This window comes from Peromyscus maniculatus, chromosome 9, assembly GCF_049852395.1.
Source record: "Peromyscus maniculatus bairdii isolate BWxNUB_F1_BW_parent chromosome 9, HU_Pman_BW_mat_3.1, whole genome shotgun sequence".
Classification (NCBI taxonomy): domain Eukaryota; kingdom Metazoa; phylum Chordata; class Mammalia; order Rodentia; family Cricetidae; genus Peromyscus; species Peromyscus maniculatus.
Genome location: NC_134860.1, coordinates 5941704 through 5964461, shown reverse-complemented (window position 1 = coordinate 5964461; position 22758 = coordinate 5941704). Strand labels below are relative to the sequence as shown.

General features: G+C 41.2%; 2 long non-coding RNA genes across 5 annotated transcripts in view; one reads left to right on the top strand and one right to left on the bottom strand.

Moving 5' to 3' along the window:
- Positions 1-22498, top strand: part of LOC143267228 (uncharacterized) — a 36126-nt gene extending 13628 nt beyond the window's left edge. For both annotated transcript variants that reach the window (XR_013042172.1, XR_013042173.1), the window contains one exon: positions 18432-22498. This is a non-coding gene — a long non-coding RNA (uncharacterized LOC143267228). The remainder of the gene's footprint in view (positions 1-18431) is intronic.
- On the bottom strand, positions 339-22161 carry LOC143267229 (uncharacterized). Of its 3 annotated transcripts, none has more exons than XR_013042182.1 (5): positions 20275-22161; positions 19292-19404; positions 18463-18630; positions 9325-9440; positions 339-8165 (listed from the first exon to the last, which is right to left on the bottom strand). It is a non-coding gene; the product is annotated as an uncharacterized LOC143267229 (long non-coding RNA). The 3 variants fall into 3 exon arrangements; XR_013042180.1 differs by lacking the exon at positions 20275-22161 and adding an exon at positions 8332-8428 and having other exon boundaries at positions 339-8168; positions 19292-19894; XR_013042181.1 differs by lacking the exon at positions 20275-22161 and having other exon boundaries at positions 339-8168; positions 19292-19894.
- Positions 22499-22758: the final 260 nt, after the last annotated feature.

Here is a 22758-nt window from a genome sequence, read left to right as displayed (position 1 = left end):
TGGAAGCTGAAAGGCCAGCTGGACTAGAGGACACAGTACATCCCAGAAACAAAGAGACCTGCCTCAACACAGTATAAGGGGAGATCCAAATCCTGAAGGATGTCCTCTGACATGTACAGTGTCCTAGTCAGGGTTCTGTTGTTACAATGAAGAACCATGATTAAAGCAAATTCAGGAAGAAAGCGTTTATCTGACTTACACTTTCACATCACTATTCCTCACTGAAGGAAGTCAGGACCAGAACTCAAACAGGACAGGATCCTGGAGGCTGGAGCTGATGCAGAGCCCATGGATGGTGCTGCTTACTGGCTCACTCACCACAGCTTGTTCACCCTACTTTCTTTTCTCTTTTTTAACTGAGGATCGAACCCAGCACCTTGTGCTTGTAAGCAATTGCTCTACCACTGAGCTAAATACCCAACCTCACTCTACTTTCTTAAACAGCCCAGGACCAACAGACCAGGGGTGACCCCACTCACAATAGGCTGGGTCCTCCCATGTTAATCAATACTTAGGAAAATGCTCTAAGGCATTCCTACATCCTGATCATATGAAAAAAAATTTAGAAATATGGCTTCCTCCTCTTCGAACCCTAGCTTTTATCAGGTTGTCATAAAATTGGACCTCACAATATATAAGCTGTGGGATGTGAGTGCCCACCTTCACACACACACACACACACACACACACACACACACACACACACACACACACACAAAGACATACAGTGTTCTAATTTGTTTTTCTAAATCTTGAAATGGAAAATGTGAATAATAAATCGCCCACGTCCATGGAACTTAATAATCTGACATAACTGTTCTATTGTGGGCCAAAGGATACTAATTTAAAGTGGAAAAAGAAGGAAAATCTGGAGATAATTTTAAAGAGGGAAAATTAGGGAAGCATACCATATTGGAGAAACATGTCATATCTGACTAACAAAATACAGTAATAGTGTTACATAAGCAGTGGGTATGGTTGTCAGAGTAGATATTGCAACAGATTGCAGTGTCCAGAAACTTTGTACAGTGGAGAAAAACAAGGATACAAGTTGGCAGGAGAAGGATGGACCGACAGAGCATGTCCTGAAAATATGGCAAGTTCTAGATAGATTTCTATTGTTATAATAAAAGTAAAAAAAAGTCCCATTTAAAAAAGTGATGAGTTTTTTCACCTCACAGGTTACAGTCTATCATCAAGGGAAACCTAGGCAAGATCTCAAGACAGGGGCTTGAAACCAGAGGAGCACTGCTCACTAGTCGGCTCAGCTACCTTTTCTCCATGGCCCAGGCTCACTTGCCTAAGGATGACACTACCTACAGAGGGCTGAGCTCTCATCCATCAATTAGCAATCAAGAACATGCCCAAGAAGCATGCCTGCAAGCCAGTCTTTTGGTGTCAATTCCTCAACTATGTCTCAAGTAGACAGCTGAGAATAACCATAACAGCAAGGCAGAAAGCAGAAAATATCAACTTCAGCTTACTGCAAAGAAAGTTGACCCTCCATGAATAGGATTCTATGTCCAAAGTGAAATTTCAATTGTAGGAAGAGTAATTTAATACAATTTATGGAGGAAAAACAAAGCAATGTTTAAAATAATGAGCGAAAATAAGCCCAAGCCACAAAGTAAAAGTTGGTAAATTTGACTATTGAAGCCCCTTCTGGAGGCTGCAGGGTGGACATGTGGAGTGGCTGTTGGCTGACAGCACCTTTGAGCATCCTTCCAGTGTTTTGGTGGAGGAGTTCCCATCAGAAACCCTACTCCTTACTACAGAGACCAGGACCCAAATACAAGCTTAAGTCAGCAACTGCATGACAATAATGAGGCCAATAAAAGTCATCATAATCATAGGATCTACAGCTGACTCAGATATACCTTTTGATTATTACCACTCCTTCCTTTCACTCTCTGAGGGAGTCATTTGTTCATGAATATTAGTGAAGAGGGGAATAGTGCTGTGATGACTATTCTTAGTTCTCAGCATGAATACATCCGGTATTAACTAATACCAAAATATATAGGGCACACCTATGGGAGATTTCTGCTTAATTTGAAGTAGGAAGATCTACTTTCAGGCTGAATCTTTGAGGTAGGAAGTCACACTTTTAATTCAGATCTTAAACCCAGATGTAGTCTGGACCACTCCTGCTAGAAGCCTGCTGGAAGATATGGAGGAAGTACACTTTTACTCTTTCTCTGCTTGATCTCTCCTTGTTAGCACATCTTGTTAGCATTAGAGCTCTAATTCTATAAGATTCCAGCATATATTGCATACCAGTAGAGACATCCAGTCTGTGGACGAAGCATCTACTGGATTATTGGACTTTCCATCATATCCAGCCATCATTGTATTGGCTGAACCACAGCCTGAAAGTCACTCTAAAAGAATCTGCTTTCTAGATATAGAGATATTGAGTTTATAAATTCTGTTACTCTAGAGAGCCCTGACTAATACACCAGACATGTAGAGAAGACATTCTAGAGTAGTTTATGTCTCAGCTATGTCACAAATTCCCAGTGGCCACCTTCCTTTAACCATTCTTCGGGTGATGCTTTGGTGTCAGCCTTCTTGGATTCTATAACATCTCAGTAATGACAGTAAAATAGCAAATGTCCCAAATCTCTCAAATGCAATGTAGAGTAATATAATTAAATGAGTGTATCAGATGGAAAGATTCTAGGGTAAGTGAGAAATAGAAAGCTTTAAGAATAGAAAGGCTTAGCTATTGTGGTCCATGACAATGCCGCACCCCCACCCACATGAAGATCAGAGGACAATTTCTCAGAGGTTTGTTCTCTCCTTCAATCATGTGAGTCCTGGGGAAGAAACTCAGGCCTGCAGGCCTAGCAGCAGTTACCTTTGCCCACTGAACCATCTCTCCTGCTGATCACATCATCCATGGAATTGATGGGGTTTGTATCTATTTGATGTTGTGTGTGTATATATGCCTTTTATTCATAAAGAGTAGATTATTTTTATGCTTGATTGACAGCGCCAGTCTGGGACCCCACAGGATTACTTCCTCTACACATTAACTCTCTGATTCACTGTCAGTCTCAGAAGGCAGATCTGGTCCAGGGGAGCTTCCCAAAAATAAAGCACTATCTGGAAGAAACCCTTCCTCAGTACACAATGAGATCAGCTGTGGTTAAATAGCACCATCAACCATCCCTCTCCTTTCCTAGCCTTGTAGAGACATGCTCCTCATGACTGGCATGTCACTCTGGCTGGTCTGAAGCTTACTCCCAACACTTACCTGGTGCATCAAGAGGCACCCTTAAATACACCTCAACTGCCAGGAGTGTCGTCTTAATTCTGCATTTCATGAGATGGCCCTAATCTGCATTGTCATCCAGGATGAGGTATGAGAGACCTGCTCTAAGCCTGACAATAAGTGATGCTGGAGCAGGATCTTGAACCCACCAGAGCTTTGCATGAATGCCTGGCGTCCTAAGACAATTACAATGCTTACAAAATATGCTTGTCCCTACTGGTCTCCTGAAATTTCTCTCCTTGCTTGCGGCTGATTCAGTCAAACTAATACAGCATACATAACTAAAAGGACGAAAGTCAAGTCCAGGATCTGGAGAGAAGGCTCCTCCATTTTGAGTAGTTTCTCTCCCAAAGAACAAACAGAACAGCTAAAAAGCCTCTTTAACTCCAGGTTCATTTGGAATCTGATGCCTTCTTCTGGCCACTTGTGGAATTACATGCACATGGTGTATAGCCCTGCAGCAGGAAAAACACCCATAGATATAAATAAAAGAAATAAATTTTCATAAAGTTCTCTGACATTTTAGCTGAAATTTGGCAGTCCAAGAAGTGCACCAATGGCTCCAAAGTACCCCTCATGTTCTAGAAACAATGCACCCAGGAGGAATTGATCCAGAGACTGTATTCATTATTTGTCACTGGGAACCAAAGGATAAAAGAGTAACACTATTTGTGTTGATTTTAAATGTCAGAACAGTGAGCTCATGAGTTTGCTGCCTGGAAAGACCTCTGTAATGGGAAGTATTCCTCATTGATTGTCCCCTGTGTGTATATATAGCCAGCGTTCTATCTTATATGCAAAGCAGCCTCTTGATTGTTGAACTTTCCTAAAAAAAATGATTTTTTATTTATTTGATGTAGCCAGCATTGTAGTACTGTATATTCAAACACAAATCTTCAAATCTCAGCAATGTTTTCTTATGCAAAATAATTAATACTAAATATTTGTTGAGTCTGTTTTATGTATATTTGGTTACTAGTGAAGAGGAAGTAACATACTCTGTATCATAATTTATTGTACTGGCAATCAAAGATGATCATTTTCTGTGACTTTAGAAATGTTAAGGCAATATTAATATTAACTATGGTAGTCGTTTTATAACATATCCTCTTCAACATTATGAACACAGAATGACCTCTCCCCATGAGTACAGTTTTCTTTCAGTTGATGAGTTGAAATACTGTATTTAAACATGAACCTGACTTTTTCTTTTGAATCCCTGAAATTTTTTGCACTTATCTGGTGGCGTTAAGTTTTCTTTATTTCATGCATCAATCAGTATATGTGTTAAGATGTTTACTGTTTTAAAATGGGGGCATAATCACATGCTTTGGAATCTGCCTAAGTCCTCAGACTATTCAGATGGAATTTGGTTAGACTGAGTGACATTCTGTCCTTTCCCAACTATGTTTATCTCAGACTCAAACATACACATTTCTCCCTTCTCATTAAGACAACTATGAAAGCTGATTTTTATCCTGCTATAAACAGCAAAGGGCAGAATCAGATGTTGTTCAAAAGGGTATTTTGAAACTGTGTGACTCTGAGGTAGTATTGCTGAGGTACAAGTGGATCAGTATTTATGTTTTTTGGTCATAAAAGCATTGCAGATCCAAAATTTGTCTTTGCTTCTGCCTTGGAATTTATTCTTGTTTTTGAATTCCTGAATTTATAATGTTAAATCTCTCAGATTTTACATTTGCAGTAACATTTTAGAGGCCAGTAGTGTGTCATAAAGTTGAATCTGTAAGGGAAATGGACCTGTATTAATTACTAATATTTCTGGAAATAACCTTCAAGAGGTTAAAGATTGTCTACACTTCAAATAGTATTTCAGTGTGGTTTCTGAGACCCTAGTGTTCTGTAGTAAGAATTTTCCACAAGACTGTCAGGAGGTACTTGATAAGACAGATCTCCGTGTAGTTTTCAGATTTTATGTGCAGGTATTTAAAATTCAGTTTTCTTCACCTAAAGATATGAACATACAAATAGTATTTGGGGAGTGTTTGAAGATAGTATTTGCCCAGTAGACTGCTTGGAACTTTGAAATCAGCCTACTCAGACATTGAAGTCTACCATGATGTCTTTGTTGTCAGTGTTTGCCAGAGCAGTGACCAGTTCCAGCTAGAATGCCACTGCTTCCTTTATTATAGAGGTTTGGACTCAAGGGTTTATGCAGATAATAAAATAATTAAATGATAGAAACTGCAGATTTTCTACCCATGGAAATTCTATACATCAGCAACTATAGGTTTAGAGCCGTCTTTAAGAAGAGGTTGAATAGTGTTCATATTCACTTGATCACTATGCTTTGGGTAATGTGGAAGTAACATTTTGTCATTTGGAACTGAGATTGCCTACTAAGATCCATGTAACATGAACAAACTAGCTCATCTATTTACCTTTTTCCAAGTGTAATCTATAAATATGAATTAATAAGAACACAGAATCATGATTGATAAAGGCTGCCAAGATTCTAATCTGCTTTACATTGCTCTTGAGAAATTCCCTGTAAGCATACTGTCATAAATAGGTTTGATTCTAATATCAATCAGCCTAATTGAAGGTCTGTGTTTTGGTATTGGGGATTTTGTTTGTTTGTTGATTGGTTGGTTTTTTTTTTGTTGTTGTTGTTTGGTTTTGTTTTTTTTTTTTTGTCTTTTGGGTTTTTTTTTTTGGGGGGGGGGTCCGAGACAGGGTTCTCTATGTAACTATCAGTCCTGGCTGTCCTGGATCTCTCACTACATAAACCAGCCTGGCCTTGAACTCAGATATGCTGCCTGCCTCTGCCTCCTGGAGTACTGGGATTTGTGGACCACTACCGCCCGGCTAAGGTCTGTGTTCTTAAACAGTGCCATTTAATAGAACTAAAATGTAAACCATGTATAACTGTATATTTTCTAGTAAACACATTAAAAACTAATAAGAAATAGATGAAAAAAATAAATCTTTTTTAAAAAATTGCACAAATTCCTAGATAAAGCCAAAAGCACCAAAAACAAAAACAAAAAACAAAACAAAACAAAAAACTGTCCCAACATGCCTTGGAATTCATTCTGTCTGCAGTCTTCCTATCACTGATGCTATATTCCAAGGAAACCATGCCCAGATATCTCTGGGTTTCCTAATTTCTTTTTTATTTTAAACATTTTATTATTCAATGATAGTTTCACATCTTGCATCCCAATCTATCTGTACCACTTATCCATTCCTTAACACATTAGCTCTGCCTTTGAAACTTCCCCCAAAACAAAACAAAATTTAAAAGAAAAACTGAAAATCCAAAATTAAAAACAAATGAACAAAAGTATTGGCAAGGAATTTTAGTGTGACCCAATGAGTCACAGAGTATACCCTTTAGTCCATACATCTTTTTGTTATAAATATTGCAGGCTTCTCTGGCTTCTCTACACTATAGATGATGGACCTTCACTTGTGCTCTTCTTGGATATCCTATTGATGCCATGTGTAACAGAGATCCAGAAGCTCTGGCTATTCAAAACTGGGCCCTTTACATGCTCCAGCAGTCATTGGATAAAGACGATGTTAGGCTTGGGTAATTCATAGCCATGGTTCTGGCTGGGCATACCTGGGATAGTCAGGCTGCCAGATTTCCTTCATCTTCTCCACCCCAGCAAGCTCTCCAACACTGCCCCACCTAGCTCACCCCATGCAATGGGCAGAATGGAGACAGGACAATTGTCCTGTTCTCACTCACTCAAATCTGACTTACCCACACTCAGAGTAAAGGCACAGCTCTAGTGTTTTGTGGAGGTAATATACAAGGCCCACAAACCCAATTGTTGCAATTGGTGAGAGGCTGACCCAGCTCTTCTGTTCTCATGCCCCAGAGTCCCATTCTCCCACCAGCTACAGGTGGCATTTGCTCAGGTGAGGCAGGCATCTTTCCCTTACCCTTGCCAACACAAGGAAGAAGTAGGTAGACTATGCTCTTCTGCTCTCACAAACTCAGAGCCAGCTCACTGACACCACAACCAACAGGATCAGCTCTACTTTGCTGCTCACTCCAGGTGGAGAACCCACTCTCCCCAGTACTGCAGTGGGTGAGGGGCAGGTCCAGTTTTCACTAACGCCGACCCTGGCTGCAACAGGGCCATGGATCCAGACATGCCCCTCAGTTACAGCCCTGACCCTGATGTAATTATGGTCCTAGCGGGCAACACAGGCTTCTAAGACACATATGTCAAAGATGACTCAAATGTCTTCTGTAAAACCTTTCTCAGGATCAGTCACTTCAGGCCAGGCTGTGAAACTCAAGAATAACCACTCATTTTACATATGGAGGAAAAAATGTCTAACACAGGGAATGATGGACTGTGGAGATCCCTTTGGTGCATTATCTTCAGCAACAATTGTGAATGACATGGTGTCAGCTCCAACACTCAACTGGAGAATGAAATATGATGCTTTTGGATGAGTTCTGTCTGGAAAAACTTGATATCAACAATCTTTCTGGACACATTTCACACCACAAAGAGAGGGCTGAGGACTCAGTCAGCTTGCCAAAGCCATAGATTTTAAACTGTCAGGAAATGTCTTGTTCACCACATCTCTTCCCTCCATGTTGTACTACCCCTCACAGGGGCCATTTGCTGTTGAATGTCAGGGTTCTCAGTAATTCTTAGCTCAGGTATTATGTATCTCAAGCTCATTTTTGATGCTTTCTTTTCTTTAGGAGTACTAAGATAACAGACCCAAAGATCTGATTGTGGGTGGATCACCTGGAAGACAGTTGGTATTTTCCTCACTGGTGAGTTCACAGCTCTAAAGGAGTGTCTTCTGAGGAGGAGGCCTTGATTGGAGAGTATAGAATATCATGGGTTCAAGGTATCTGTGGCTTCTTTGGCCTCCTCAGTTCTCCCAAGATCTGCTATATGAGAAGGAAAGGCAATCAGAACAAGAAGCAGCCTGGCTGGGTCACATGGCAGAAAAAAAATCAAGGCCTATTCACACTGGAAGCCAAGGTCAAGAGCCCCCAGTCTCCCACCAATGCCATGTTTGCTGGGTTTGGGATGCAATGGTGGCTCACTTGCCTGTGAGACTTAGTGCTCCTGCTGCAGCAGCTCTGTCTGCAGGAGGCTCTCATCCTGGGCTATGGCCTGTTCAAACTCAGACGGGAGATGTTCTGATCTAGAGGAGGAAGGCAGTTACGGAACAGGCATGGTGGGAACCTATGTCAGTTATTTGAGCCTGAACCAGCTCTAGTTTGCTGGACAATACAGCGTGACCTTTCAGCTGAGGTCATTCCCTACATTTCCCAAGAAAGGAGGACCACAGTGCACCTGGGCCATTATTTTTTTCTCAGCTTTTGAGCTAAGAAATACACTGTGCTGGTCAAGAAAATACAGCACATTTCTCCAGTTGTCTAGATACATTTTTTAGGGAAAATAATAACAGTGTAGCAATGTCTGAGAAACAGTTCAGGACAGATAGGCATGGCCTTGATTAGATACCAGGTGAATGTAGACCCTCTAGGGGATCCTAAAAGTAAAAGCAGTGAAGGATCTGATTATTCCTTCAGTATAGAACCCTGCCACAGTTCAATTCCTAAACTTCTTATAACAGAAAAATCTTCTCACAGGAAACAGATTCACATTGCAGAGAACCTGTAATCTTCAGGAGTGTACTGCATGGAGATCTGTTCAAAATTATAAGCTTCTCTCTAAAGGTGATGTTCTGGAAGGAAAATAAAGTGGCAGGAATACACACTGTACTGCACAACTAACCTTCCTACTACTAGGCTGAGGACTGCCATAGGATATTCGTGGTGAGACACAAGGGACACTGAGAAGATGGCAGAGAGCTCAGATGGGAATGAGGGGTAGATACTCCCCCAGAAACACTAAGGATCAAACATAGTGTTTCCTGGAGAAGTTCTTGTTGACTGGGCAAGTATAAGATCCTGAGGTGGTCTTTCCCTGGCTGTGGCTGGGAGCTATTCACATGGTGGGAATTCCAAAAGGACAGAGATCCAGGGACAGGTGACATACATGGTTCTAACCACTCCTCCCAGCCTGGGCTCCCACCTCATCTCAGAGACACTGAAGTGATGTTGCAGCTTTTCTGCCAAGTCCTCTTGCTGTGTGACCAGTTCCTTCTGCTTCAGCATGTCCTCCAGTCTTTCATCCAGGCTCTTTTGTTCCTGTTCATTAGAAGATTGTGTTCTCAGTGGAGGCTTACTTACTCACATGTACACACAGAAATTCATGAACACACACAAGTACATGTGTGCACACATACAAACACACTGTAATGCAGTAACACGTTTAGCTTCACAGTTAATACTAACATAAGGGGCAACCACCAGGGATAATAATGAAAAGAAGGTAAACCCGTTGGATGAGAGAAGAACAGAGAGGGCAGGAGAGATAGGCAGTTCAGTCATTGAAGTGTCTATCCTGCAACCTAATGCAGAGACAGGTGGCCCTCTGGGGTCCTTGCTCCTTAACTAACTCTGCTGAAGAAGTTCCCCAGGCTGTGCAGTATAGGAATGTTCCCCAGCAAAGGACTACTGGATGGTCGTGGACTACGCCACTGGTCTTTTTCACTGTTTCCCAGTTGCCCCCAAAGTAAGCAACTTCCTTCAAAAGGAGCTCCCTTTACCACATGTTGCCTCAATCAGGACCCAAAGCAAAGAGCTAAAGAAACTAGAAAATCTCCATAACCAGGATCCAAAAGAATCAGTTCCTTCCTGTGAGATGTTTGTGCCAGGGAATTATTTGAGTAACAAATGGCTGACTAAGTCAGTAACAAATTATTTTTTGTATTACTTTATGCTGAACAATATTCCATGGAAGAGCTCAACCACAGTGTACTATTCCATTCAGTGAATGATGGGCATCAGGAGGCTGCTCCCTGGAGTGCTGACAAAACCTTGAAGTACCCTAGCTATGTTGGGACCTGTGGACATCTACTTCATGTTCTAGAATCACTGGGTCACCTGGGGATTGCAATTCAACACTGAAGACTTGTGTGTAGCTTCTCACTGTGCTGTACCATTTTACACTACCAGCAATGTCTGAGGGTCCTCATTTCTCCAAACCTTCCATGAGGCTGATTTTAACTCAAAGGAATCAACTTTGAAGAAAAGCAGTTACTGAATGTTACAGACACAGCACATGGGGAGTCCTATACCCTCAGGAGCCTAAGTGGGGTGCACTGAGACAGCCCCATTCTCACACCACAGCATAGCTAGGCAACTTCTGCTGGACTGAGATGCAGTTGGAAGCATACTGCAAGTCAGAATCTCTCAAGAACTAACATCCAGCCCAAGCTCCAAGGGCAAGGTTAACTGAGCCAAGGTTAGGGAAAGGGGAAAAGCAAGTGGTAGCAGGCAATGTGGATGAGGACAAAACAGGATACAGAGAAGATACAGCAAGCCACCTGACCATTGAGTTTACAGTCACCATTCACCCAGAGCAGACAAGGACATAAACCCTCAGCCAGCCTATCCTGCCTCTCAGACACCTTGATTTGCCACAGTGACCTCGTCCTAAAGTTCATGTACCACATTACTTTGGTTTGCTTCCAGGATTTCTGGGCAGATAAATATTTTTTGCCTCTAAAATTACCTGAAAACCATTGAGGTACAGTGGTTTGTGTCCCTTTGTTCTTGTGAGCTAGGTGGACATGTGGAAAGTTGGGCAGCAGCATACAATATTTGATGGATGCCAAGTGTGGGGGCACAGTACTTTTTCAACAAAGTTGGTTACATCATCATTAAAGATGAGTAAGTGAACATACAAATATGTAGAAGTAAAAACAGAATCCTAGCCCCTCTCAGTCACCAACCTCCCGGTCACCCCTGCCTCCGTGATCTGCAACAAGGGCCTGAGATAGAGACTTCTGAGTTTCCACCAGGCAAGATCAAATGTGTGAGCCTTCAGGATTCTACAGCTGCCAGGCCTGAACTGAAGTGAGAGGAGAGAGAGAGAGATTCTCGCCTGACAGGGCCAGGCGGCAACCCGCAGAGGTAGACAGGCACAGCAGGGCGACAAGCAAAGGCAGGTAGGCCTGCGGCAGCAGCTGGCAGAGGTAGACTGGCCTGGCAGAGGCAGGTAGGCCTGGTGCAGAGGCAGGCTGGCCCAGCAGGCGATGGCCTAAACCCAGTCGCAATAAAGACCAGAAACAGAGCTATTACGGGCTGGAGAGCTAATGAAAACAAGCTTTTAATCAAGAGCTTGGAACAGGGACGCCTCTAACCCCAACACCCAGGGAAGAAGCTATTTCCGTGAGATGGAACCAGAATGAATCTGAACACTCCATCTGAGGACAATCCAGGGCCCAGCTGCTGATCCTGTGAAACCCAACAACTTGGAGGTGTTGGTGAGACTACCCCACTCAGCTGAAATCCATTTGGGAGAGGATTCAGATCCCTACAGTTTGAAGTCTGAAGAAACAAGATCAGCTGAGGAGTTGACGAATGAACAAAACATGACCTGGGAACACAGAAGAAGGTGCTACCCAGCCACCAAACCAGATCACCAGAATCACAAATATATACTTCACCAACTGAGGTCCTGAAGAAACAGCCCAATAGCACCAATTTAACCAAGAACTCCTACTAAACCAAGACTAAAAATTAGAACAAGAGAGGCACTCTCAGACACAGACACCACCTGCACCGAGCAGAGGAAGAGATGAGTAGACGCCAGAGCAAAAATACAGGCAACAACATAAAGACATATATGGCAACATCAGAACCTAGTGATTCTACACCTGCAAGACCTGAACATACCAAGACAGAAGAAACAGAAGAAATCAATCCTAAAAATGACTATAAGAAGATGATAGAAGCCCTTAAAGAAGAAATAAAAAAATCCCTTAAAGAGGAAATAAAAAATTCCCTTAAAGAGGAAATGAAAAGCTCCATTAAAGAGGAAATAAAAACTTCCCTTAAAGAGGAAATGAAAAACTCCATTAAAGAGAAAATGAAAACCTCCCTTAAAGAGGAAATGAAAAACTTCATTAAAGAGGATATAAAAACTTCCCTTAAAAAGAAAATGAAAAACTCCATTAAAGAGGAAAAAAAAAAAAACTCCCTTAAAGAAATGGAATAAAAAACAAACAAAAAATGGGAAGAAATCAAAGAAAGCCAAGAAAAAGCAATTAAACAAATGAAAGAAACATTCCAAGATCTGAAAAAAGAATTTGAGACAATAAAGAAAACACATGCTGAGGGAATGCTGGAAATAGAAATCCTGACTAAATGAACAGGAACTACAGAAACAAGCATAACCAACCGATTGCAAGAGATGGAACAGAGAATCTCTGACACTGAAGACACAATAGAGAAAATAGACTCATCAGTCAAAGAAAACACTAAAGACAAAAAAGTCATAACACAAAACGTCCAGGAAATTTGGGACACCATGAAAAGACCAAACCTAAAAATAATAGGGATAGTAGAAGGAGAAGAAGACCAACTAAAAGGCAAAGAAAATATATTCAACAAAATCATAGAAGAAAACTTTCCTAACCTAAAGAAAGAAATACCTATAAAGATATAAGAACCTTACAGAACACCGAATAGGCTGGATCAAAAAAAAAAAAAAAACTCCCCTCTCCACATAATAATCAAAACACTAAACACACAGAACAAAGAAAAAATATTAAGAGCCACAAAGGAAAAAGACCAAGTAACACATAAAGATAAACCCATCAGACCAACACCAGACTTCAGAATAGAGACAATGAAAGCTAGAAGATCATGGACAAATCTTATGCAGACACTAAGAGACCACGGATGCCAACCCAGACCATTATACCCAGCAAAACTCTCAATCACCATAGGCAGAATAAACAAAATATTCCAGGATAAAACCAGATTTAATCAATACCTGTCCACAAACCCAGCCCTACAGAAACACTAGAAGGGAAAATCCAACCCAAAGAAGCTAAACACAGCCATGAAAAATCAAGCAATAGATAATCCCACAACAACATACACCAAAGAAGGACAACACAACACAACCACAAAAAATAACAGGAATTAACAATCACTGGTCATTAATATCCATCAATATCAATGGTCTCAACTCACCTATAAAAAGACACAGGCTAACAGAATGGATAAGAAAACAGGACCCATCCATCTGCTGCATACAAGAAAAATACCTTAACTTCAAAGACAGATACTACCTCTGAGTAAAGGGCTGGGAAAGGCTTTCTAAGCAAATGGACCTAAGAAACAAGCTGGTGTAGCTATCCTAATATCTAATAAAATAGACTTCAAACTAAAATCAATCCAAAGAGATCAGGATGGACATTACATATTTATCACGGGAAAAAGCCACCAAGATGAAGTCTTGAATCTAAACATTTATGCTCCAAATACAAAAGCACCCACATTCATAAAAGAAACAGTACTAAAGTTTAAAATGCACATCAGCCGGGCGGTGGTGGCGCACGCCTTTAATCCCAGCACTCGGGAGGCAGAGCCAGGCGGATCTCTGTGAGTTCGAGGCCAGCCTGGGCTACCAAGTGAGTTCCAGGAAAGGCGCAAAGCTACACAGAGAAACCCTGTCTCGAAAAACCAAAAAAAAATAAAAATAAAAAAAAATAAAAAAAATAAAATAAAATAAAATGCACATCAAACCCCACACATTAGTAGTGGGAGATTTTAACACACCACTATCACCAAAAGACAGATCTAACAGACTGAAACTTAAAAAAGAAATAAAGGACCTAACAGATGTTATGACTCAAATGGATTTAATAGATATCTACAAAACATTCCATCCTAACACAAAAGAATATGCCTTCTTATGAGCACCCCATGGAACCTTCTCAAAATTGACCACATGCTTGGACACAAAACAAATCTCAACAGATACAAAAAAATTGGAATAACCTCATGTATCTTATCAGACTACCATGCCTTAAAGTTAGACCTCAACAAAAACAAAAATTATAGAAAACCCACAAACTCTTGGAAACTAAATAATGCCCACCTGAAAGATCAAGGGGTCAAGGAAAAAATAAAGAAAGAAATTAAAGATTTCCTAGAATTCAATGAAAATGAAAGTATAACATACCCAAACTTATGGGACACTATGAAAGCAGTGCTAAGAGGAAAATTCATAGCTCTAAATGCACACATAAAGAAGATGGAGCAATCCCATACCAATGAATAAACAGCACAACTGAAAGCTCTAGAACAAAAAGAAACAAACTCACCCAGGATAAATAAATGCCAGGAAATAATCAAATTGAGAGCTGAAATCAACGAAATAGAAAACAAGAGAACAATACAAAAAATCATGAAACACAGAGTTGGTTCTTTGAAAAAATCAACAAGATAGGCAAATCCCTAGCCAAATTAACCAAAAGGCAAGGAGAGAGCACCAAAATGAACAAAATAAGAAATGAAAAGGGAGACATAACAACAGACAATGAGAAAATCTAGAGAATCATCAGATCATACTTCAAAAACATGTACTCCACAAAAAATGGAAAACCAGGAAGAAATGGACAATTTTCTGGATAAATACCACATACCAAAATTAAATCAAGAGCAGATAAACCATTTAAGTACACCAATAACCCCTAAAGAAATAGAAACAGTCATCAAAAGTCTCCCAACCAAAAAAAGTTCAGGACCAGATGGTTTCAGTGCAGAATTCTACCAGACTTTCAAAGAAGAACTATTACCAATACTCTTCAAAGTGTTCCACACAATAGAAACAGAAGGAACACTACCAAACTCTTTTTATGAGGCTACAATTACCCTGATACCCAAACCACACAAAGATGCAACAAAGAAAGAGAACTACAGACCAATCTCCCTCATGAACATTGATGCAAAAATACTCAACAAAATATTAGTAACCTGAATCCAAGAATACATCAAAACAATTATCCATCACGACCAAGTAGGATTCATCCCAGGGATGCAAGGATGGTTCAACATAAGAAAATCACTCAATGTAATACACCATATAAACAAACTGAAAGAAAAAACTACATGATCATCTCCTTAGATGCTGAGAAAGAAGTCAGAGAAACATCACCCTTTACAATAGCCACAAATAATATAAAATACCTTGGGATAACACTAACTAAACAAGTGAAGGACCTTCTTGATAAGAACTTTAAAGCTCTAAAGAAAGAAATTGAAGAAGATATCAGAAAATGGAAGGATCTCCCATGCTCATGGATAGGTAGGATTAACATAGTAAAAATGGCAATCTTACCAAAAGCAATCTACAGATTCAATGCAATCCCCATTAAAATCCCAACACAATTCTTCACAGACTTGGAAAGAAAAATACTCCACTTCATATGGAAAAACAAAAGACCCAGGATAGCTAAAAGAATCCAATATGATAAAAAAAAAAAACCTTTGGAGGCATCACCACCCCTGACCTCAAACTCTACTATAGAGCTATAGTAATAAAAACAGCTGGGTATCGGTATAAATATGGTACCAATGGTATCGAATTGAAGACCCTAACATTAATCCATGCACATATGAACACCTGGTTTTTGACAAAGGGGCCAAAACTATACAATGGAAAAAAGGAAGTATCTTCAACAAATGGTGCTGGCATAACTGGATATCAATATGTAAAAGATTACAAATAGAACCATATCTGTCACCATGCACAAAACTCAAGTCCAAGTGGATCAAAGACCTGAACATGAATCCAGTTACACTAAACTTAATAGAAAAGAAGGTAGGAAGCACTCTTGAACGCAATGGCACCGGAGACCATTTCCTAAATAAAACACCAACAGCACAGACCTGAGCACAACAATTAATAAAAGGGACCTCTCAAAATTGAGAATGTTTTGCAGGGCAAAAGACACAGTCAATAAGACAAAAAGACAGCCAACAGATTGGGAAAAAATCTTCACCAACCCCACATCTGACAGACGAATGATCTCCACAGTATATAAGGAATTCAAGAAACTAGACATCATAATACTGAACAGTCCAATTAAAAAATGGGCTAAAGAGCTAAACAGAGAATTCACAAAACAAGAATCACAAATGGCTGAAAGATATTTATAGAAATGTTCCTTAAGTGTTCCTTAATCATCAGAGAAATGCAAATCAAAACGACTCTGAGATACCACCTTACACCTGTCAAATGGCTATGATCAAAAACACCAATGACAGTCAATGTCAGAGAGGATGTGGAGCAAAGGGAACATTCCTCCACTGTTGGTGGAAATGTAAGCTTGTACAACCACTGTGGAAATCAGGATGGCGGTTTCTCAGAAAATTAGAAAGCGAACTACCTCAAGACCCAGCCATCCCACTCTTGGGCATATACCCAAGGAATGCTGATTCATACCATAAAGATACATGCTCAGCTATGTTCATAGCACCACTATTTGTAATAGCCAGAACCTGGAAACAACCTAGATGCCCGTCAACGGAGGAATAGATGAAAAAAATGTGGTACATATACACAATGGAGTACTACTCAGCAGAAAAAAACAATGAAAGGATGAAATTTGCAGGCAAATAGATGGAACTAGAAAAAATCATCCTGAGTGAGGTAACCCAAACCCAGAAATACAGTTATGGTATGTACTCACTCATAAGTGGATTCTAGATATAAAATAAAGAACAATCAGACCACAACCCATAGAACCATGGAGGCTATATTTAGCATGGAGGTACCTAGGACGACTGTGGCTTATAATAAATTTTGGTTTTACTCAATTACTGAAAAAAAATAGCCAAGCAAATGGAAACACATGAACTATGAACCAAAGGCTGAGGGGCCCCCAGCTAGATCAGGCACTCTAAATAGGTGAGAGAGTTGATTGGCTTGATCTGTTTGGGAGGCATCTAGGCAGTGGGACCGAGTCCTGTGCTCATTGCATGAGTTGGCTTTTTGAAACCTGTGGCTTATTCAGGGACACTTGGCTCAGTCTGGGAGGAGGGGACTGGACCTGCCTGGACTGAGTTTACCAGGTTGATCTCAGTCCTCAGGGGAGGCTTTGTACTGGAGGAGGTGGGAATGTTGGGTGGGATGGGGAGAAGAGGAGGGCGTGGGAGGGGGGAGAACAGGGGAACCCGTGGCTGATATGTAGAACTGAATGGTATTGTAAAATAAAAGGAAAAAATAAAAAATAAAAAAAGAAATAAATACATATCCTGTGCTCAAAAAAAAAAAACCAAGAGAGTTTAAAATTGACAGTAAAAACACACACTTGGACCTATAAGCACTTATACTCACAAACACACACAAATACTTATCCCTATACATACAGAAAACCTGGACACACACACACATACATATACATTCATCCACACATGATCACATACACACAGAAAGGAACACTACTGTGCAAGCAATAGACATTAATCACACACACACACAGAGAAGTTCACACACACACATACACACAGACATGCACAGAAAGCATAACACACACACACACACACACACACACACACACACACACACGCACGCAAATATGTGCTGAACCTAGGATGGTCAGTGAGAAGACTGCTGTACCTTTTCTGATGTAAGGTAAGGTCGTGGGTCCTCTATGCTGTCTACAAGGCTCTCAGAGCCAGCAATGCACTGCTACCTGCACTTGCTTTTCCTTGAACGAACTTTATCCATCACAAAACCCTCTGACCCCACAGGTTCCAAGTTCACCCATCACAGTCTCTTCACTAAACTCATCCTGGCTCCTCCACAGTTGACCTTGATAACCCAAGAGAAAGAAAGTGACCCATGGTAAACACCAGGAAGTTTTCAACAGATGACAGTGCATATGGTATGAATGCAGCCCAATGTCAGTCAGGAGGCCAGTGACATCACCTGCAGTGCTTTTCAGGAACCCAGCACTCTGCACAACTATGAGAGGGAATCTGTTCTGAGACACAGCCATGCACATGATATAGTCAGCAACACAATGTCAGCAAAGCCTCTGATCACAATGACATGTAGGTGTGTGATATGTGACTTACCCTGCTCTCTCAAAGTACTGCAGGTTCTAGCAGAGCAGGAGGGTTTGCTTGTCAATTATCCAGATTCTTGCAAGAGGCTAACTCTCCAGAAAGACTCAGGAATGATCACAGAAATCAACACTTGGTGGGTATGTAGGTGGGAGTCTGAATGAATGTGGATGGTATATGAGTGTCTCTTTGTTTATGGTTGCACAGGTGGGCACCTGCCATCGCTGTCTCAGCCTACCTGCTGCTGCTCAGCAGAAGGGTCACAGATCATCTCATGGGCCTCCGTCAGTAGCCTCTTCAACTCCTCATAGGACTCTTTCAGTTCAATCTGCTCCTTCTACAGCAGTCTGTTCTTGAGTCTCAACACATGTACATTCTCCTTCAGCTGAGTCCAATCTTGGAGGATCTGGCCATGGAGGGAAATGAAAATCCACTGAAACACGTTGAGTCCCAGCCAGCCTCCATTTGCTCTTGCTACGTTCAAGTATCGCCAGTGCTGAAAAGTCCAAGACTCACAGACAGCCCACAAATAGCCAAATCAGCATCACTTAGATACAGGTGAGTATCTAAATCCAGAGAGTAACCAAATTCCAGAAAGATTCAAAATACTTCTGAAAATCCTGATGACAAAAGGGATCCAGTGCCTCTGAGAACAGCATGCAGTCCACACCTGTTAACTGTTCATGATATTGGGAAAGCAGCAGCAGATAGAGGGAAAACCCTCTCAAAAGGAGGTAAAAAGCCCCAACCAGAATCAGTTCTGTCTATGGCTACCATGGAAACCAGCTCTGTGAAGCCCTGGGCAGAGATCCAGAGGTACTAGGATACCTGACACTCTCTTCATGGTGTAAACCCTTTTTCTGTCAAGGGTATCCCAAGGATGACAGGACATCTCTTGGAGGGACACAGCATCTTTTCATACTTAGCAAAACTGAGTCCAAGTGGCACAAGGCCAAGGACACATGTCAGACTGCTTGCTAAGAGGCAGACAGGCAAGAACCAGAGCCCTTACTTTGGGTGAAAGAGAAAGATGAATCAGTCCCTCCCATGATAAATCAGGCATATACCTGTAGGATACATTTTCCTCAATCAGCTGTTTGACCTTGTTCACACCATCACTGATCTCCATGGGCATTTTCTGCAAGTCCAACATCACCTGTTTATTCTCCTTTTTCAGCATCTGAAAAGAATTCAGCCTGTGGTAGGGCATGGCCCCAGGAGAAAAGGAACCTATGAACACAGGCCACAAGGATCATATGGAATCAGGCTATGCTCTGGATTCCTCAGTGCCATGGAAGCCACAGCCTGGCACTTATGCACTGGGACCTCCTGGTGCTTATTAAACTTCCTATCATTGTCCTCAGGCAAGAAGAAGAAGGTTGTTCAAGAGAGTTATCCAGAGCTGCATGAGCACCCTCAGTGGACTTGGAGCTATAGATGATCTAAGCAGATCCCAGGAGTCTGTGCCGCATATCTGGTGCCACCAGAAATCTATAGTGACATTTTTCTTGTCTTTACCACAGGGATTCTCATGTCTGGCTGCCTGTTGCTACTCAGAGGACCAGAGCATACACTGAGTAGTTCCAGGGAGGAGTGCCAACTTCAGGAAGGCTTTATAAACTTTATAAAGGATTCCAAAGTTCCACCAAAGTGAAAACAGTATCCAAGATATGAGCTTCTCAAAGTGAAGCTCCCTTGAACTCAATGTATCTTCCCCAGGTCCTTTGATTTCTCCATTCTTACCAGTGAGACCTAGGGTCAGTTTCCTTCTGCCTTGCTCTGGTATCACCACAAAATCCATTCTCTCTCCCAAGTAGATGCCTAAGTCTTCACAACATGTTTATACGCAAACTGTATAGGCATTAAACAAACATCCTAAAGGCACTTGGTGTTGATACAACACTATTGACATCACAGGGGATTCCAAGAGCTCTGCTCTCCAGTGTAGCAGGAATCTTACAAGTTCTTATTAATAAAATCAAACCTGAGGCGAGTTATTGGGGTCCATGATGGTAGATCAGAGAGACAGAACAAGCCACAGCTCTCTCACCTCGCCGGATCCTCAGCTGGTCCTGTTTCCTCAGACTGGAAGCTTCTGTGTCCTCATCCCAATAGCTCTCAGCTGAACTGTGTTGCTCCAAAGCCTGAAAGCTTAACCAGCCAAATGCTTCTAGTTTCTGGTCCTCACGCCTTATATATCTTTTTGCTTTCTACCACCACTCCCTGGGATTAAAGGCTGGCTTTCTGGGATTAAAGGCGTGTGCCACCACCGCCACACTCTTGCAATGGCTCTAATAGCTCTGACCCCCCAGGCAACTTTATTTATTAACATACAATCAAAATCACATTTCAGTATAATTAGATTACCACCACACTCCAGGATACAATAGAATTGTCAGAGAAGGGACTCCTGATGTCACACGGAACTGCCTTTGCCTCCTGGCTCATAAATTCTCCCTGAACTGACCAGAAGCTGAGATTTCTTTTCCAGGAGTCTCTCCTGTGACACAGGTGAAGCCATTCAGTACCTCCTCCTTCTAAAGCTGGGAAATTTTCTGTTTCCTTAGAATATTTTCACTATTTTACCCATGGAGAGTTGAACACTCACTTTATAAGCACTGCTCAAGAATGGCACTTCCTCTCCTTAACATCCATACTCAATAATATGAGAAATAAAGCATGCCAAGGAATTAGATTAGGATGAGGTGGAGGAGGAGGGTTGAGTTCTCTGAAATGAGCAAGCACCTGAGGAATGCTTAGGTTAAGGGAAAGTGACTACTGAGAATTTGTAAGTGAGCTGAGACTGTTATGATACCCAAATTGTTCTAGAATGTCCTTTCTATGTGCCTGGTGTATTATCAGGCCTCTAGAGTAACAGAAGTTATAAAAATGAATCTTTATATTAAAAGGGGATTTGTTTGAATGGCTTACAGCCTGTGCCTTAGCTAATCCGACAATGGCTGGAAATGAATGGGAAGTTCAAGAATCCAGTAGTTTCTCAGTCCTAAACACTGGATGTCTCAGTTGTCTCTGATATTATGCTGTAACCTAAAAGTAATAGGTTCTAATGTCAGTGAAGAAATGGATGTGCTAACAAGGTGAGAGCAAGCAGAGGAAGAGTAGAAACCTCCTTCTTCCGTGTCCTTCTATAGGCTTCCAGCAAAAAGAATGGTTCAAATTTCATCTAGATTAAAGATCTAGTTTGACTTCATTCCTCAACGTTCCACAGTAAGTAGTTCTTCCTACTTTAAACAAATAGACCACAGGTGTTCCCTCTATTTTTGGGTTATATTATTCCCAGATGTCATCATGTTCACAACTAAAAATAGCCATCAAAGTCTTAATTCTATGTACTAACATTCTTGAGCAAATGGCTCCATCAGAGATTGAAAGGAAGGAGTGGTAATAATCAACAGGTACAAGGGAATCAGCTGGAGATCTCATGGTCATGATGACTCTCAGTGGCTGCATTATGGCCATGCATGGCTAAAATAGGATGATATACCAGTCTGTGGTTTCTTGAGTAAGAGGAGAACAGCTAGAAACCCAGTACTTTAAGAATCTGGTCTTTCTCTATAATTGAAGATTAAGAATTCAAATAATTATTTTTTGTTTGATAGTAATTGTGGTTAAAAAATGTGTCCATAGGTAAAAAATGGTTGCTCTTTAAAGAAAAAGAGAAAGGCCTAAAACAACAGCACATTGGACCTGTAATACAGAGGATGGTGTCTCGGGTCATGTGAATATTGACTTCAACACCTCCAGACCATGTGTTGCTTACTCCATACATCTTATGATATGGAAAAAAATTCCTGCTTCCTAAATCAAGAAGGACTGGGATGACGACTGTGTGGTCTTCATTGTCATCAGCAGCTAGATGACTCCTATTGATTTCAAAGAAAAAAGGATTCATTTAGATTTGAAATTTCCCTGGGGTCATACAAGTGGGATTTCAGATAACAGCACCAATATACAAATTCTATTCCTGAGATGACACCTGTAGTTGGTAGCTGTTCCAGCTTTGATCTGGAAGTACCAACCTCACTGAGGCTTCGGAAACTGTCACACCTAAAAGGCAGAGTGAGAGAAGACACGTGAAGACCCCAGATCCAGATGGGCTGGCTCTCTTGGTTAATGGACCCTGAATGCTGGAGGTAGACCAAGCAGAGTTCTCCCAAGTACACAGCCAGACTATGCTACACCTTTCCCAGACCCTGTAACCTATCCTTTCACTTGTAAATTACCCCAGAAAATAAACTTCACTTTTAACTACATGGGCTTGCCTTAATATTTTAAACAATGGACATCATTGACACCACCATGACGAACACTGGCACTGCAGTGTGTGTCACCAAGAAAACTGGCACTGGACAACATGCCTGGTGCTGCTTCAGAAACTTGTAACATATAATTCTGAAAATGGGATGGAGCCTTCCCCAAACCATCAAGTAGAATGGACTCCTCTGTTTCTTTAGAATATAATCTCTGGCATGCAGATTACTGACTCAGGCTTGTATTAGGACCTAGCCTCTGT